At 40.0% G+C, this 16,888-nt stretch overlaps 1 long non-coding RNA gene across 4 annotated transcripts; it reads right to left on the bottom strand.

Annotated features, from left to right (window-relative positions):
* Nucleotides 1-8,324: 8,324 nt before the first annotated feature.
* LOC135468586 (uncharacterized) lies at nucleotides 8,325-15,966 on the bottom strand. 4 transcript variants are annotated; one of them, XR_010444241.1, is made up of 4 exons: nucleotides 15,915-15,966; nucleotides 11,534-11,601; nucleotides 9,857-9,942; nucleotides 8,325-8,633 (listed from the first exon to the last, which is right to left on the bottom strand). It is a non-coding gene; the product is annotated as an uncharacterized LOC135468586 (long non-coding RNA). The 4 variants fall into 4 exon arrangements; XR_010444242.1 differs by having other exon boundaries at nucleotides 15,885-15,951; XR_010444240.1 differs by lacking the exon at nucleotides 15,915-15,966 and adding an exon at nucleotides 15,005-15,244.
* Nucleotides 15,967-16,888: the final 922 nt, after the last annotated feature.

The raw sequence follows: 16,888 nt of genomic DNA, 5'->3' as shown, positions 1-16,888 counted from the left end.
TTTCCTATTGAAATGCGATGTTTTATTCAAATTAAGAAAAGGTGTGACATACTGTGTCCACATTACTTACATAAAGTATAAATTCAGCAGCACTAGCACGAGTCAGCAGTGGCAGCTTATAACTCAGTTCGCAGTGCGTATATATGGGTTAGGGTTGGATCATTGTTAGCCTGTTATATTTGAAATTCGACATACCGGTGAAATTAAAGAAATACACGGCATATGCAATATATTAATTGGATAAACAATCCATATGGAGCAGCACGTGGCTTAGTACCACTGAGGACCGCTAGCTCATCTCTCGGAATGCCCTTGAGATCTCCAAAGTTAGCTATTGCAGCATTATTATCCAAGAGCCCTCTCACCAGTGTTGATAGCTGTGAGTTCGAGTCTAGCTTATGGTGTCTTTCTCTCCAACTTTAATTCGGAAGACCTGGGACCACCCTGAGGACTGTCGTAGGTTTCTCCCGGGCTCTCATCATAATCCTGGCCCCTGTGGTATAAGTGAAATATTCTTGAGTACAATGTAAACTTCCAAAGAGATAACTAGCTATGTATGTATCTATGCTTGCGGTTTAACGTCGTACTTCACAATTTTTTAGATAAATAACTAAATTTGCCAACGAAGTGCTATAACATATGAACGTTGTACGTGGTGTTTTCCTCAGAAAATAATTGATGACAGATATTATATATGCAATTTGACGCAAATATTTACGACTTTAACGTGTAAAGAATCAGTATCTATATTTGGTACCTCTTGTTTTGAAATGCGCAGATCAATGTTACATACTCTAACGTTTTAGGCATATATATATATATATCACTATTCAAACTAACTGCATTCACTGTCATCTTCAGACGGGTAAAATGTTGATTCTCCTTTCTGGATGTTCGCGAAGGAAAAAGACCACCAAGCAACGTTTGTAACGTGGCAAAACTGCTTAAATATGACGCTAAATAGCAATCAGTCAATAAAGCGGCTTACTACAGCATGTCCTGCCATGAGACCCCTAAATTAACATCAACCAATGTTTATCAGATATTCAGTCATTTATTTATTTATTTATTTGATTGGTGTTTTAGGCCGTACTCAAGAATATTTCACTTATACGACGGTGGCCAGCATTATGATGGGAGGAAACCGGGCAAAGCCAGGGGGAAACCCACGACCATCCGCAGGTTGTTGGGAGACATCCCATGTACGTCCGGAGAGAAAGCCAGCATGAGCTGTGCTTGAACAGCTTAAGAGGCTCCTGGGTCATTACGCTGCGCTAGCGCGCTATCCAACTGAGCCAAGGAGGCCCCGATATTCAGTGCGCCGTGTTTTCGTTTATAATATCCATTGCTATGACATATTAAACAAAACCAGACATTTCAAAACACCAGAGCAGTTAGTAATTGCATGTTTATTACACATCAATAACATTAATCTAACCACGTTGTACAAAAAGCTCTGAAATAAATATGTAAACAAGGAATACAAAGTCCATGATAAATTTTATAAACATTCTTGTCCTATTTCACTGAGAGCTTGCAGTCTTACAATATAGTCAGTCTCAGTATGCTGATAAAAGTACAACAGAATAATATAGTGTATATCAAGTAGGCCTATGTCACAGCTAGTGTGGGTCTTGCCACAATGAATAATCCACAGTAATATGCACCGTGAGATGTAAGCAACATAGATTTCTAAGTAATCTGCATAAATCCAGTATAGCCTACATGATGACACAAACATGTTCCTTTATTAAACATTTATCAAACAATATGAAGATATTGGATATGAAGGTTTTTGCGTCTACATTTGTCCACAGCATAAAAGTGTACAAAAGCTAAAACAAAACTTTTTCACCTGTATAACTCAGCTGCAGTCTGGGGTACGACTCAGTTGTGAGCCGCATAAGTTACAGACAAGTTTAATAAGGCATTCAGGGAACACCGACTGCTCGCGTGATTGAACAGTTCGTAAAACGCATGATGTTTAAGTGAGGTGATACAATCAAATACTGTCTAAACCAAAATAAAAGAGAATGACATCATCATACACAGATATCATTCTCTCATTAGATAGTGCTATAAGAATTTGTCATTGATTCAACAACAAACGGCAAGCCACCGCAAGCCTATGATTAGCTGTACATGACAACAGTCACTGACTGTGTGAATGGTTTAAATATTCGGTCGAGGTATAGGTATGGGCTAGTGTAACAGGCTCCTAGTAATAATACAGGTGTGGACAGCTTTGACACTCCACAAATGTGGTAAAGTTGCTAGAGAGACAGTGAGCTTCTCTAGTTTGGTGTTTGTCTGAGAAACTGTAACCATACTTGGATGGTTTATAGAAATATTTGTTTACAGTCCACAAAACAGAAAAATGCCAGGGAATCACGGCTGTCAATATCGTTCTTGGTAGGTCAGTGCACAAAAATTGTAGATATAAGTGTAAGTTTTCGTGATTCAAAGAAATAGGTAAGCGCAGACAGGGAGTCACTGAGCATATATCTCTGTTGCTATCCACTGGTACACAGTTTATACGCACAGACAGGGAGTCACTGAGCATGCATGATCATTTGTGGATTGTGATATTGTGGGATAAGACAATTTGAACCTATATACTGTCCGCACCAGTGAGGGCTACGTTGACTCTACAACTAAAAATATTTGTCTTCCTTTCATTCCAGATATAAATCATGAGTTGCAGAAAGAATCAGAAATGAGACTGGCTGAGGTGAGCTCGTATGTATTTTATGCATTGGAGAAAGGAGTTGAACTGTTCACTTTTCTCAGTATTTACCCCTTGCAATGTGGTTATGTGAGATGACCTGTAATTGTTTCCTAATTTGTGAGAAAATTCATGAAAGAGATCATGACCATAGGACTAAACCACAGGAACAAGTGGGACCAGCCTACCCAAGACACCTTGGTACAGCGCTTCTCACACTTCTGTTCATCCGATGGAGAAGTCATAGTTTTGCTTCATGCCAATGGTGTAGGATGGCGGCTGTCGTACATGATTTCCATGTGTGCTGAAATAATACGCCACTCCATCTTCAGCATTGTACAGACTATGTTTATTATACAGACCTGGGTGGGCTGTGGAAGGTGGGTTGTATAATGTTTATGGTATAGACCCAGATGGACTGTGGAAGGTAGGTTGTTGAGTGTTTATTACACAGACCTGGGTGGGATATGAAAGGTGGGATGTACTGTGTTTATTATACAGACCTGGGTGGGCTGTGGAAGGTGGGTTGCAGAGTGTTTACTGTATGGACCTGGGTGGGCTGTGGAAGGTGGGTTGTATAATGTTTATGGTATAGACCCAGATGGACTGTGGAAGGTAGGTTGTTGAGTGTTTATTACACAGACCTGGGTGGGATATGAAAGGTGGGATGTACTGTGTTTATTATACAGACCTGGGTGGGCTGTGGAAGGTGGGTTGTAGAGTGTTTACTGTATGGACCTGGGTGGGCTGTGGAAGGTGGGTTGTAGTGTGTTTATGGTACAGACCCAGATGGACTGTGGAAGGTAGGTTGTTGAGTGTTTGTTACACAGTCCTGGGTGGGATATGAAAGGTGGGTTGTAATGTGTTTACTGTATGGACCTGGGTGGGCTGTGGAAGGTGGGTTGTAGTGTGTTTATGGTACAGACCCAGATGGACTGTGGAAGGTAGGTTGTTGAGTGTTTATTATACAGACCTGGGTGGACTATGAAAGGTGGGTTGTAGTGTGTTTATTATACAGAACTGGGTGGGCTATGGAAGGTAGGTTGTTGAGTGTTTATGGTACAGAACTGGGTGGGCTGTGGAAGGTGGGTTGTTGAGTGTTTATTATACAGACCTGGGTGGGATATGGAAGGTGGGTTGTAGTGTGTTTATGGTACAGACCCAGATGGACTGTGGAAGGTAGGTTGTTGAGTGTTTATTACACAGACCTGGATGGGATATGAAAGCTGGGTTGTAGTGTGTTTATTATACAGAACTGGGTGGGCTGTGGAAGGTAGGTTGTTGAGTGTTTATGGTACAGAACTGGGTGGGCTGTGGAAGGTGGGTTGTTGAGTGTTTGTTACACAGTCCTGGGTGGGATATGAAAGGTGGGTTGTAGTGTGTTTACTGTATGGACCTGGGTGGGCTGTGGAAGGTGGGTTGTAGTGTGTTTATGGTACAGACCCAGATGGACTGTGGAAGGTAGGTTGTTGAGTGTTTATTACACAGACCTGGGTGGGATAGGAAAGGTGGGTTGTTGAGTGTTTATTATACAGACCTGGGTGGGCTGTGGAAGGTGGGTTGTAGTGTGTTTATGGTACAGACCCAGATGGACTGTGGAAGGTAGGTTGTTGAGTGTTTATTACACAGTCCTGGGTGGGATATGAAAGGTGGGTTGTAGTGTGTTTACTGTATGGACCTGGGTGGGCTGTGGAAGGTGGGTTGTAGTGTGTTTATGGTATAGACCCAGATGGACTGTGGAAGGTAGGTTGTTGAGTGTTTGTTACACAGTCCTGGGTGGGATATGAAAGGTGGGTTGTAGTGTGTTTACTGTATGGACCTGGGTGGGCTGTGGAAGGTGGGTTGTAGTGTGTTTATGGTACAGACCCAGATGGACTGTGGAAGATAGGTTGTTGAGTGTTTATTACACAGACCTGGGTGGGATAGGAAAGGTGGGTTGTAGTGTGTTTATTATACAGAACTGGGTGGGCTGTGGAAGGTAGGTTGTTGAGTGTTTATGGTACAGAACTGGGTGGGCTGTGGAAGGTGGGTTGTTGAGTGTTTATTATACAGACCTGGGTGGGATATGAAAGGTGGGTTGTAGTGTGTTTATGGTACAGACCCAGATGGACTGTGGAAGGTAGGTTGTTGAGTGTTTATTACACAGACCTGGGTGGGATATGAAAGGTGGGTTGTTGAGTGTTTATTATACAGACCTGGGTTGTAGTGTGTTTATGGTACAGACCCAGATGGACTGTGGAAGGTAGGTTGTTGAGTGTTTGTTACACAGTCCTGGGTGGGATATGAAAGGTGGGTTGTAGTGTGTTTACTGTATGGACCTGGGTGGGCTGTGGAAGGTGGGTTGTAGTGTGTTTATGGTACAGACCCAGATGGACTGTGGGAGGTAGGTTGTTGAGTGTTTATTATACAGACCTGGGTGGGCTATGAAAGGTGGGTTGTAGTGTGTTTATTGTACTGAGACCTGGGTGGGCTGTGGAAGGGCAGTTGTCGAGTGTTTATTAAACAGACCTGGGTGGGATATGAAAGGTGGGTTGTACAGTGTTTATCATACAGACCTGGGTGGGCTGTGGAAGGTGGGTTGTAGTGTGTTTATTACACGACCTCAGTGGGCTGTGGAAGGTGGGTTGTAGTGTGTTTATTGTACTGGGACCTGGGTGGGCTGTGGAAGGGCAGTTGTCGAGTGTTTATTAAACAGACCTGGGTGGGATATGAAAGGTGGGTTGTACAGTGTTTATCATACAGACCTGGGTGGGCTGTGGAAGGTGGGTTGTAGTGTGTTTATTATACCGACCTGAGTGGGCTGTGGAAGGGCAGTTGTAGTGTGTTTGTTACACAGACCCGGGTGGGCTGTGGAGGGGAAGTTGTAGTGTGTTTATTATACAGACCTGGGTGGGCTGTGGAAGGGCAGTTGTAGTGTGTTTATTATACTTAACTGGGTGGGCTGTGGAATGGCAGTTGTAGTGTGTTTATTATACAGACCTGGGTGGGCTGTGAAAGGTGGGTTGGAGTGTGTATAGAGGGACCAGGGTGGGTTATGGGCAGTGGGTTGTAGTGTCTGTACACTGTTGAATGGGATATGGAAGTAGGTGTGTAGTGACCTGGGTGGGCTAAAGAGTGTGCATTGTGCGAATATTTGGATGAGCTACGGAAGGTGGGTTTAATATGTGAAGTGTGTTGATTGTACAGAGAACTGGGTGGGATTTGAAAGGTCTGGTGTAGTGTGTGCATTATACAGAGAGAATATTGAGTAGACGGTGTGTAAAATGGCATGTGATGGCAGCAGATGATTCTCCATAGAGAGGAGAGCTGTGTTTTGATGAGAAAACACGGCAGACTGCTTCAGCATCTTCTCAACATTCCACTCAAGCTCAATGGCTCCATCAACTTGGTCCAGTTGTTTGGGATAAACAGTTTCTATAAAATGGAACAATACACTACTTCTTGTATCCTGTGAATATTGTTAGTAAGGATGGCACAGACTAAAGCCATTGTAAACATGACTGTAGTGCAGTGGGACACTTTGAATGGGACTATGGCGTCACAATAAACATATGTAACGATTAGTGTGTACTTACAGTTGGTATACAGCGTCATAGTGCTCTACACTAACTGACTTGCACAATTGCACAGTATTACATGGCAAACTACACTTGGTCACATAAATAACAATGCCATTGTTTATATGCACACATTATATTTAATACTACTTATAATAAGGCATAAAATTATAGTTGTGTTAATTTGTTTTAGCAGTACTGGACACATGTTTAATATTTTACTCTTTTATATATTAATAGAAAATAAAAGCTTTTTAATAAATATATTGAGAGAATGATACCCAGGGACTGTCTGGAAACATAGTCATGTAATGCTGTTCTACAAGTACCAAGCTCAGGTCAGAGAGAATGCTCCCCACGGGTATCCTACATTTGGTACAACAGTTAACCATTGGGGCTGGTTTGAAAGCTTGCCCTGATAATACATGTAATTTAACATGTAAAGGTAACATGAGAAAAAAATGTACAGTGTGACAGTTGTTTGTTTGGGATTTGAAATTATGAAAGAGTTTCCTGCCTATTGAACTTGAGCTCAACACGTAAAGTACTGAGGTCGTGAATTTGGTAATTTACGGTACTTAATACACTTACAAAGCACAAAGGATATGAACTTAAACAAGTGTCTCCTTAAAAGAGGAAGTTGTAACTTTTAGCATGAAGGGGATAGTGCAACTACTGATTGACCCGTATCAGTATGATGGCTCGGGCGGGGCGCCTTACTTCCCTTCGGTAAAGCGACTCAGTGAAGCAGCACTAGATAAAAGAGCGGTGGAATTCCATCCTGCAACAAGGAGGCACATTACCTACACGCTAAGCATTCCCTCATCGTCATATGACTGTAAAATTGTTAAATATGACTTTAAGCCCCAAGCCACTCACTCACATGGCTATACCATCTAACAAACAACATATCTTTACTTTTCCAAAAAGCCAGGAAAGAAATTTAATATTATGCTTTCAGCACTTGTAATAAATGTCCCAAAAATTACAAGAATTTGGGTAGCTAAAATGTTAACAGAGCATGAGCTATGGAACATGTCTTTGTGTTGTGTTCCCCATGTGAGCAAAACCTGAGCTTAGTACATGCCGTACATATGCCTGCATGTTGACTAATAAACTAACGCAATGGCACCGAGTTTTGTAGTTCGAGGAAACTGTCCAGGGTAAACCACCAGCCTTGGGCATGCTTATATTATGTTAGAATGCAAGGCACAGGGTATTGAATGAATGCAAGACTGCCCAACAGCACCCTGAGATACTGCATACCGTGACCTATACCAAGTGCCTATGATGTTTGGGAAAGCAGAGATTGCCTGCGAGCACCGGGATTGAACCTACACTTTGTTGATCTGTGAGTTAGAGTCAAGCTGCTAACCATGCTTCATGTAGCTGTGTGCTATTACAAGACAACTTGAGGCATCCATCTGTGGGTACGTTGCACCACCCACAACTGTCCCCATTGATGCTTGCCATATGTATGAAGGATGATGACTGAATGGTATGTGTTGACCACAGAAATGAAGAGTACCTGATTAAGTATACTAGTACATGTACCTGGAATGTAAGGATACAGCAATTATATTTATGCTTTACAGGTGAGCCAACAATAAAGGTTGAAAGATCGAACAAAAATAAACTTGAAAATTAACCATTTTATTTTGTGATTTTCCTGTTTTTGAAGGCTTTTGGATAACATAAATATATCTTAAACAATTACTGGGACAATCCACATGTGCCACAAATTAGATGATTTTTGAGTTTTATATTTGCACTGCCTTAAAACATTAGAAAAAAAAGAAGATTTTGCCCGTAAAACAGAAATATTAATTGATGAGGCCTAAAGACTCAAAAGTATTGTACATCTGGATACAGTTCAGAGACCTCCAAGTTGCTCCAAAGATGTACAGGAGAAACAGACGGCAGAAATAGTTAACTGTTGTATTTCTAATTTGATAATATAAAAGAATACAAGTAAGTTAATGACCATGCAACCTGATGAAGAACTGAGTAATGATTTGTTCACTCAAGACAACAAAATTGAATATTATATTCGATTATTATTTTAAATAAAATGACAAACTTTATTCGAATGAAGTGATGATTTACAAGAAAACTGATGGATTGTATTGCATGCACCAAGATTAAAACCAATTGAGACAACAAGCCTCAACAGAGGTGATTTAGACTACCTGTGCAGAAACAAGGTTTGCGTCACAAATGGTGAAAATATAAAATGAAGTGTGAAGTGTTCATCAAAGATGGCAGGATTAATTGCAGATGATGGATTTATCTGTCTCTAGTCACCCCAAAATGTTGTCTTCTGTTGTACTCATGGGAGGAATGGAGAGGATCTGAAAAGAAGAATAGATGGTGCTTTAAAGCATAATAACCAAGCAGAATTTGTTGCATGAACAGCATTTATATCTAAAACCATCTGGCATTGGGCTGATGTGAACAGGTATCAAAAATAAATAAGAACACATAATGTGGGTAGTGTGTGCACTACATAAAAACAACTAGCTCTAGAGGAATGCACTTAACTGAAGCTAATGAGGCAATCATGAGCACTGACCCAGGAGATGAAGAGTCAGTTGTGCAGTACATAATTTAATTTGGCTTTTAGGATTTGCAAGTAAATTGCATGTTTTGTTGAATTTGGCAGAATGCTTCCAATTTATTTATCTGATAGTTTGTTAATGCTGTACCGAAGACTTGTTGACTCGTATAATGTTCATGAGTATTATGGGTTAATGAAATGTAAGTGCCCATGGAAAACCACAATTTATTTATTTGGTGTTTTACGCCATACTGAAGAATATTTCACTTATACGACAGCGGTCAGCATTATGGTGGAAGGAAACTGGGCTCAAAACCCACAACCATCTGCCAGTTGTTACCAAACCTTGCCACCTAGGACCGCAGAGGACATGAACTGACTGCGACTGCATTGGTGACAGGCGAATAGCTCTGAATACAGGCAGCCGACTAGGGCCATACATGAACTCTGTTATACCTCTGTGTACATATACTTTGTACAGTAATGTACAGTATTACAGTACAGATATTGTGTTGTGTATATTGTAGCTGAGAGGAGATCGAGATGGGTGAGTATTATGATGCTGCTAGTTTATTTACTTATTTGATTGGTGTTTTGCAATGGACTGAGGAATATTTTACGTATTTAACAGCAGAAAGCATTATGGTGGAAACCAGTGAGAGTACAAAGGGAACTTAGTTCACAAATATAAGCCAATTATTTGATGACAAGTTTTGACTGAACAGACACACAGATGAACAAACTGTTTCACAGACCAAATATACGCACCATCTGCAAGTGCAATTTAAAGACACCAATTTTGTTCGCATCTGCAAACAATAACACTGATGGCTGCTGTGGTTTTACTGTCTATACTGTAAATGCATTGGCAACCATTACACTTTATACTCTATGGCTTGCAATAATGGGTTAAATGCTAAACTGTAACAGATTAAAGCAACTGTGTCACACTTTTATTACAAGAATGACATTTGGAAGTACGGGTGGTGGGAGAATTTATTTACATAACTCACTCACATGTACTTGTGTTTTACGAAAGGTGAATGTCAGCACTTGGCTTGCATCATGGTTGACAAGGATCTTGAAGATGCCTTTGAATGAATCTGGAATATAATAAAGTTGGAGGTAAGATAACTATGTACAACAATTTTTTTGGCAAATGGAATAATATTATGTAGTGCATATATATATACATCAGAAAAGACATGATAAGCTTAAGTCAAAAGATCGCTTTGGTGTATTTATGTATTTGTTAGCTTGATTACACATATATTTTGTAAAAGTGTTGCCTACATGATTTACATACATTATGCTAAGGGAGGGCATGAGATGACCGCTGATGCTGCAAATGGTTGTGCCTTGAATAATATTTAATGTGTTACCGTTACAAAAATGTAACTACATGCACAGTTAACCACATATTTTGAAAGGATTTTATTTAAATTAACTGGTTTGGTTTGAGAATTGGCAGTAAACAAGAACTATTGTTACTAATTAACTGAAACACCTGCAGCTACACAGTGCATGTAAATGTAGCAACAAGGAACATAAAATTGTGAGGAGGAAATCAGTGCAAAGAGACAAGTTAACAAAATGGGTTACTAATACACAGTTTCTTTGATCTACATATACACATTTAACCAAATTGACCCAATTTTATGATTGATAAGAAGAACCATGACGAAGTTGCACTGATGGAGAGGCAATATGATAAACAGTGAAACAATGATATACATATGAAAGTGACCTTATTTGATTTTGGTTTGAAGCAATACCGAAGGCCATGTGTAGAAAAAACTAGAAGGTTGTGATGCCAAACATTAAAAATAACATTTTATGAAATGCAACTAAAATTCATGCTTGGGAGTTTTGGAGTGTGTGAATGAGAGAAATTGGTATGAAAACAAAAGCTTTTTATTGGTAAACTGTGATATTTTTGCTCAGTATGTCAGCTAGTTTTAATAACAGTTTGATTAGTTTGGGTGTGCAACAGTTTCAGAGACAAACTGTTTTGTGGACATTAAATGGCTCTACATATGGCCTTGATACTACGTAATATTTGATTATTTGTGCATTTCACTGAGACCATGGCTGTGCCGAAAAAAAAAACAAAAAAACATAGGCCTTTGGTCAGCAGCTGGTGAGCTTTGCCACATGCAACACACAGGTTTTGACTGGCAGTGCTAGACAAGTGCATTCTGTGTTGTGTGAATTTTACTTCTGAAACCAACTTCTTTGATGACGACCACACTAGCATGGTCGACGGATTATTGTCATGCTTAAGGAGCCATAAAAATTAAGAGCGGGATGTGTACAATTGCCTTCCAAACTGGGGTGGCTATATGTATCTTGTGTATCTTAACCACTGGGCCACTGCCTGCAAACTACAATATACTGGATGAAGGCAAATGTTTTGAAACCAACCTTAGGTATTACCTCAGCACCAGGAGTGGTGTAGACCACTTGTTGCAACTTTGAGTGCAATTGGGAAGTGCCTTTGTTTGCAAAACTAGTAGCATATACAGACATTGTAGCACACTTGTTGACTGTGGCCATGTTTACATGTTGCTATGTATTTTACAATGATTTGCAACAGCATAACGAAGAACATAAACAGATAATGTAACAGGAGTTTAAGGTTGAAATGGCAAAATAGGTGGCTGTTGATAAACTTGAAAGATGATGTGTCCTTACCAATGTTGCATAAAAGGTGAAAAGATTGGCCTACCCCATATTGACAAGAATGCTGAGGATAAGTAAACCTGAAATTTAAAAAAGGTACATGTAAATTATGCTTTTTTTCACTGAACACATACTACATGTATGATAAAAGGAAACTCAAGTAATGTTATAAGAGATTTGTGTTTAAGATAAACTTTACATCATTTAATCAATGTGATAACAATGAAGTATGCAACGATTAGTTGCATACTTTAGATTAGTTAGGAAAATGACCAAGCCTCTGGTCATAAAACAATTGGCACACTATCGATATATTATGAGAGAAGGCTTTAATCAAGAGCATGTATGAGCAACACAAACAGTATGAGGCTTACAGAAAAAGTGTAATGGTGTAAGAATGCAATAAAAACAAATGAACAACAACATGTTATGCTAAACTTATAATTGCTACCAAAGGGCTCGCCTGTATGAGACACATGAAAGCAAAACTTCCGCCCAATGCATAAAGAACTGAAATCGTGAATTTGGTAATTTACAGTAATTAATATGCTCAAGGAGATTTATATGTATGTAAAACTTCAGGTCAATACATGACATACTTTGTAAGATACCAACCCTATACTGTGCTCTACAAGTGGGCAAACCCTGAGCTCAATACCCGCAGTACTTTTTAAGATACCACCTCCTAACATTTTGTTTAACATCGTTTTCTCCATTATCAGATGCAGATGCTGACGCCCGGGGTACGACATAAGCTACAAAGTTTAACCATAGAGGCTGCTGATAACAGAAGCTGCAATACATGAGCATACTGATGCCAGAGAGCAACAAAAGCCATTTTAGGGGGGGAAAAAATAACAAAAATTCAACATGTAAAAGATGTACATATATACAGCTATGCACAAGCCACAGATGTGTGAACATGAAAACAAAATATGTTTAGAACCTGGAAATTTTGTATGATTTTAATACAGCCATGAGATTGAAATAATACACAAATACTAACAGAACTGAGGAAAAACAACTGAAGCAGTATGTTGATTAGAATCTGCATTGGTAACACATGACAAGTTTATAGCCATATGATGGCCTAGTTAATGGTTTTGGGAACCAGAATAATATAGTTTCTGTACAAAGAGTTAAGATTAGCATAGATTTTCTGGACATAGTTTACATGTATAAAACTTAAACACAAAAGTGACACAGGCGTAAAATAGACATTCATGTAACATGATCTAAAGGAATATACAAGTGTGATGGAAACACAAACACATCTGAGATTAAAATATTGAGGAATAAGACGGAATGTTCAAGCAGTTGAACTTGGAACACAAGGGATTACTGTAAAGTCCTTATTATTCTCTGGAATTTATTTTTGTGGGTTTTCTCCAAAACTATGTTTGCTGGAATTAATTTTTGTGTATTTAAGAGAATACTGAAAGACAAATCTTAAAATCTTAAATTTTCCAAGATATGGCCCAAATTATTCAAGCACGTCAAACCTGAATCATCATGGGTGGCTTTAATTCTCCTTTGTTTCCTGCAGTGTCACTAATCCTTGTGATCTGGATCATAGATTAAAACAATGGGGGATGCTTTAACACTACGTAAGAAGATTATCTTCGCACCTACTGTGAGCAGTACTCAAACAGGTGTCACTTCTTTTTGATTCACTGATGAGTACTTTTAAAGTACTCATCAACTTCTGGCAAAGTGACCTGTCACCTTTTGAGCAGTTTACTTCAAAACATGTGAATTCACCATTATCGGCGCCAATCACTCATTCTTTATCAAGCAACACGGTAAGTTTTGCACTGTTTTCAGTTTTAATCGTCCTCTGTAGCAGGTTAGAAACCGCAAACATTGCTGTAGCTGTCAAACGGCCATTGTGTTATACACACTTCACAGTTTGTTAGAACTTATTGGATCACAAGAGAGACACAGCTAATGACATAGCGCTTATCACAGCGACATTCATTAGAAGCCAGCACATGCTAGAATGTACTTTTCTTTCACTTTACTGGCACAGTGAAGACTAATCTAACTACAGACGAATGAACTCCCACTTTGTTTTATACCAACAAAGCCTTAGCATCAGAGTTTGTACATATTTAAACCATAATTTACCTTCGACCTGTAGCACATCATTCAATATTGGATATTTTTCGCTGAAATTATTTTTTGCGGTAAATTATTGATACGAAAATTAGTTCTATGCAAAAATTAAGTACTTCACAGCATTCTGTTTTTGCTAACCATACACAAAAACACAATTAGAGGTTTTACACAAATGCATTTTTGAGACAGTGTGAAGCCGAGAATGGCATAACATAAACATGCATTAGGGGAATGTTATGGGAACTTGATGCACGCAACATTTAAAGAAGGGAACAAGTGCATGCTGGAAATGGTGCATGTTGTTGGCATACTGTATAAATGATAAATTTATTTATTTCATTGGTGTTTGACGCTCAAGAGCATTCCAGTACAGCATTATGGTGGGAGGAAACTGGGCAGAGTGAGGAGGAAACCCACAACCATGCGCAGGTTGCTGGAAGACCTGCTCATGTACGGCCAGAGAGGAAGCCAGCATGAACTAGAGTTGATCTCTTAGCGACTGGGTCACATGGCAGCACTGGCGTCCTAACTCCCTCAGACAAGAAGGCCAATCTTGTTTCAATGGTATTAAAAAAAGGATATGTGACATATGCAATGGCTGTAGGTTTGATGGGTTGCACAAACAGAAATTTAACATGCATGTAAAGAAGTACTTCCGAGTGATTATACTGAAATTTGAAACATGGTGCATGAGTGGCAGATGATGCCAGTAGGTGATGTACACATAGAAGTAAGGGTGCAGTGCACACTTCCAAAACGTAGCATATCACTAAACTGACATACATCGGTCGCAGAAAAGGACTGGCATTACGAGCAACCACATCATACACTGGGCCTACTGCGAACTAGGCAAGGATCTCGGCTGTGATCTTTTAATATGGGGTTAGGCATAGATCACAGCCGAGGAGTCATCCAGGTTAAAACAGTGGTATGTAAAAATAGCCAACCGCGGAGAAACTACGCGCAACAAAAATCTGTGCAAAATGTACCAGTACATGCATTAACAGGACAAAACTCCAATGAATTATGTTCACCGAGTCATCCTCTGCCAAGTTTTCCAACATTCTGTACCCTTTACGGCCAGTAAATCTAAGATAATTCACAGTTGTGACTTACGCTCACATGCCGTGTTGACATTTTGACCTACAAAACCATGTTACTGCTACCCGCCCATGTGCATTCATGGTTGACCTTTCATTACGTCACTATGTTTTGAGCTGGCTGTCAGTTCTGACAGGCACAAAGCCATATGACTGAGGAGATTCAAATTTGACAGAAGCCTATGGCACAAAATGACAGACCTCACAGTTTGTGCAAACTATCAGATTAAAATTATTTTTTTAGCAAATGAAAAACGTGGGTTACCTTCGACATCCGCTCCATTCAAAATTGGGTACCATAGGCATTACGGTGCGTGAAGGCCTTGATAGTTTTTTGCCAAAGGATGTGGCAGGTACGTCAGAAAAGACAAAACGCTCCCTGACTGTTACCATTTGCTGTTGACAGCAACAGCTGGCAAGTCGTCAGAATTTCAATTTCCGGAAATTTTCCGGAAAGGTTATCCACTGCTGCGCAAGCGTGCCTCGCTAACCCAGATTTTAAAAACATGCCAGCGCATGGCGACCTGCCAAATATAACCATATTTTTGACTTCAGCTAAGATTTACAGGAGAGTGGGGATGTAAAGGCGAGTAGCGGCTGTGGCAAGATGTGCGTAAATATTTTAGCTTTCAGAATAGCCGTGCTTTATGTGTATTCAGGACGAATCTAAAACGCATGCATTTGAATTGAATGAGGTTGTAGCTCTTTGTAAGCAATATTCCGAAATCGGGTGCAGACAACTCTCGGGCTAAGGATGGCTAGCGGTCCAGTATATATAAGCCACTCTTAGACCGAGGTCTCGGGCTAACTGTGGACAACACCAGTGTGTTGAGGATAGCACACTGAGAACCAAAGAGTGCTGGGAAAGTAAATGCTTACATATATTTCTGCACAAACCTAGCCACACAGAGCTACCACCAACTTTACGTTTGCAACTACTAAGTTGGACTTATTAAATACTGAGGATGAGTACGTCATGCACTAACATTGCTAAAATAAAGAGCACAACAACAACTTTGACAGTTTGCGCTGTTGTAATTAGCCTACATTGTACACTGATGAACTCAAATGGCACAGAATGGCAAGCGTAATTCATAGATTGGCGAGCACTGTTTGGATTAATTATGATGCGTATAAAATTTTACCTAAAAAATAGTAAAAATAAGTGAGCTTACATCAGCTGATGTAGCAACACCTTCCATTGAACTGAAGTTACATGTGCCAATGATCGACCCGAGTGCCTGAGTAAGAACTGCTGTGATTGGACGAAACGGCCAGGTTTGTAAGATACGATCTGATTGAGTCCAACAATTTGCGGTCAAGCCATGGTGGTACGTTAGTTCAGAAACTGAAAGCCGGAGAATCTCCTACTGTTGTAATGTATTATGACACTTCCTGTCTTAAGTTTGTATGTGGGTGGAAGGCACTAAGTTGTTTCTGTGTTGTTGTTTGTTTGAACATGCTTAAAAAAGGGTGATTCACTGCGAAAAATAGGGTAATGCCAGAAAGTTCTTTTAAGTTACCGGCACAGCTTGAAACTGTGGAACGAAACCTTTTACACTTAACAAGCCTATGTTTTTTTTTAGAACAGCTAAAGAACGGTTATAATTCACCTAGTAAGTAGACCTACAATTATGACACCCCTTAGCATACAGAATTTATTTTAGGCGTTTAGAATTATTATTATATACGGAATGTGTAGTCCTATAATTAGCTTGAATAAAACATTAGTGATATAAAAGAGTGAATTACCCTCTCTTTTGTTGCTTGAGGGGGCGCATGGTTGAAAACGCTTGTCTGGCAATTTGTGTTGCCTAATTTATTATTTATTTATTTGATTGGTGTGTTATGCCGTACTCAAGAATATTTCACTTACAGGACGGCGGCCAGCATTATGGCGGGAGAAAACTGGGCAGAGCCCCGGGAGAACCCACAACCGTCCCCAGGTTGCCGAGAGACCTTTCCATGAATGGCTGGAGAGGAAGCCAGCATGAGCTGGACTTGAACTCGATCACAGCGACTGCATGGGTGGGAGGCTCCTAGATCATTACACCGTGCTGGCGTGCTAACCACATACCTCAGCCACGAAGGCTCCTGGTGCAGCCTGAGGTTCGACCACCAGTTTGGTGTGCATATCTAGACACCACAA

This window comes from Liolophura sinensis, chromosome 6 (assembly GCF_032854445.1).
Source record: "Liolophura sinensis isolate JHLJ2023 chromosome 6, CUHK_Ljap_v2, whole genome shotgun sequence".
Taxonomy (NCBI): Eukaryota; Metazoa; Mollusca; class Polyplacophora; order Chitonida; family Chitonidae; genus Liolophura; species Liolophura sinensis.
Note: the sequence above shows the minus strand (reverse complement) of the source record. Positions and strands in the feature narration are given on the sequence as shown.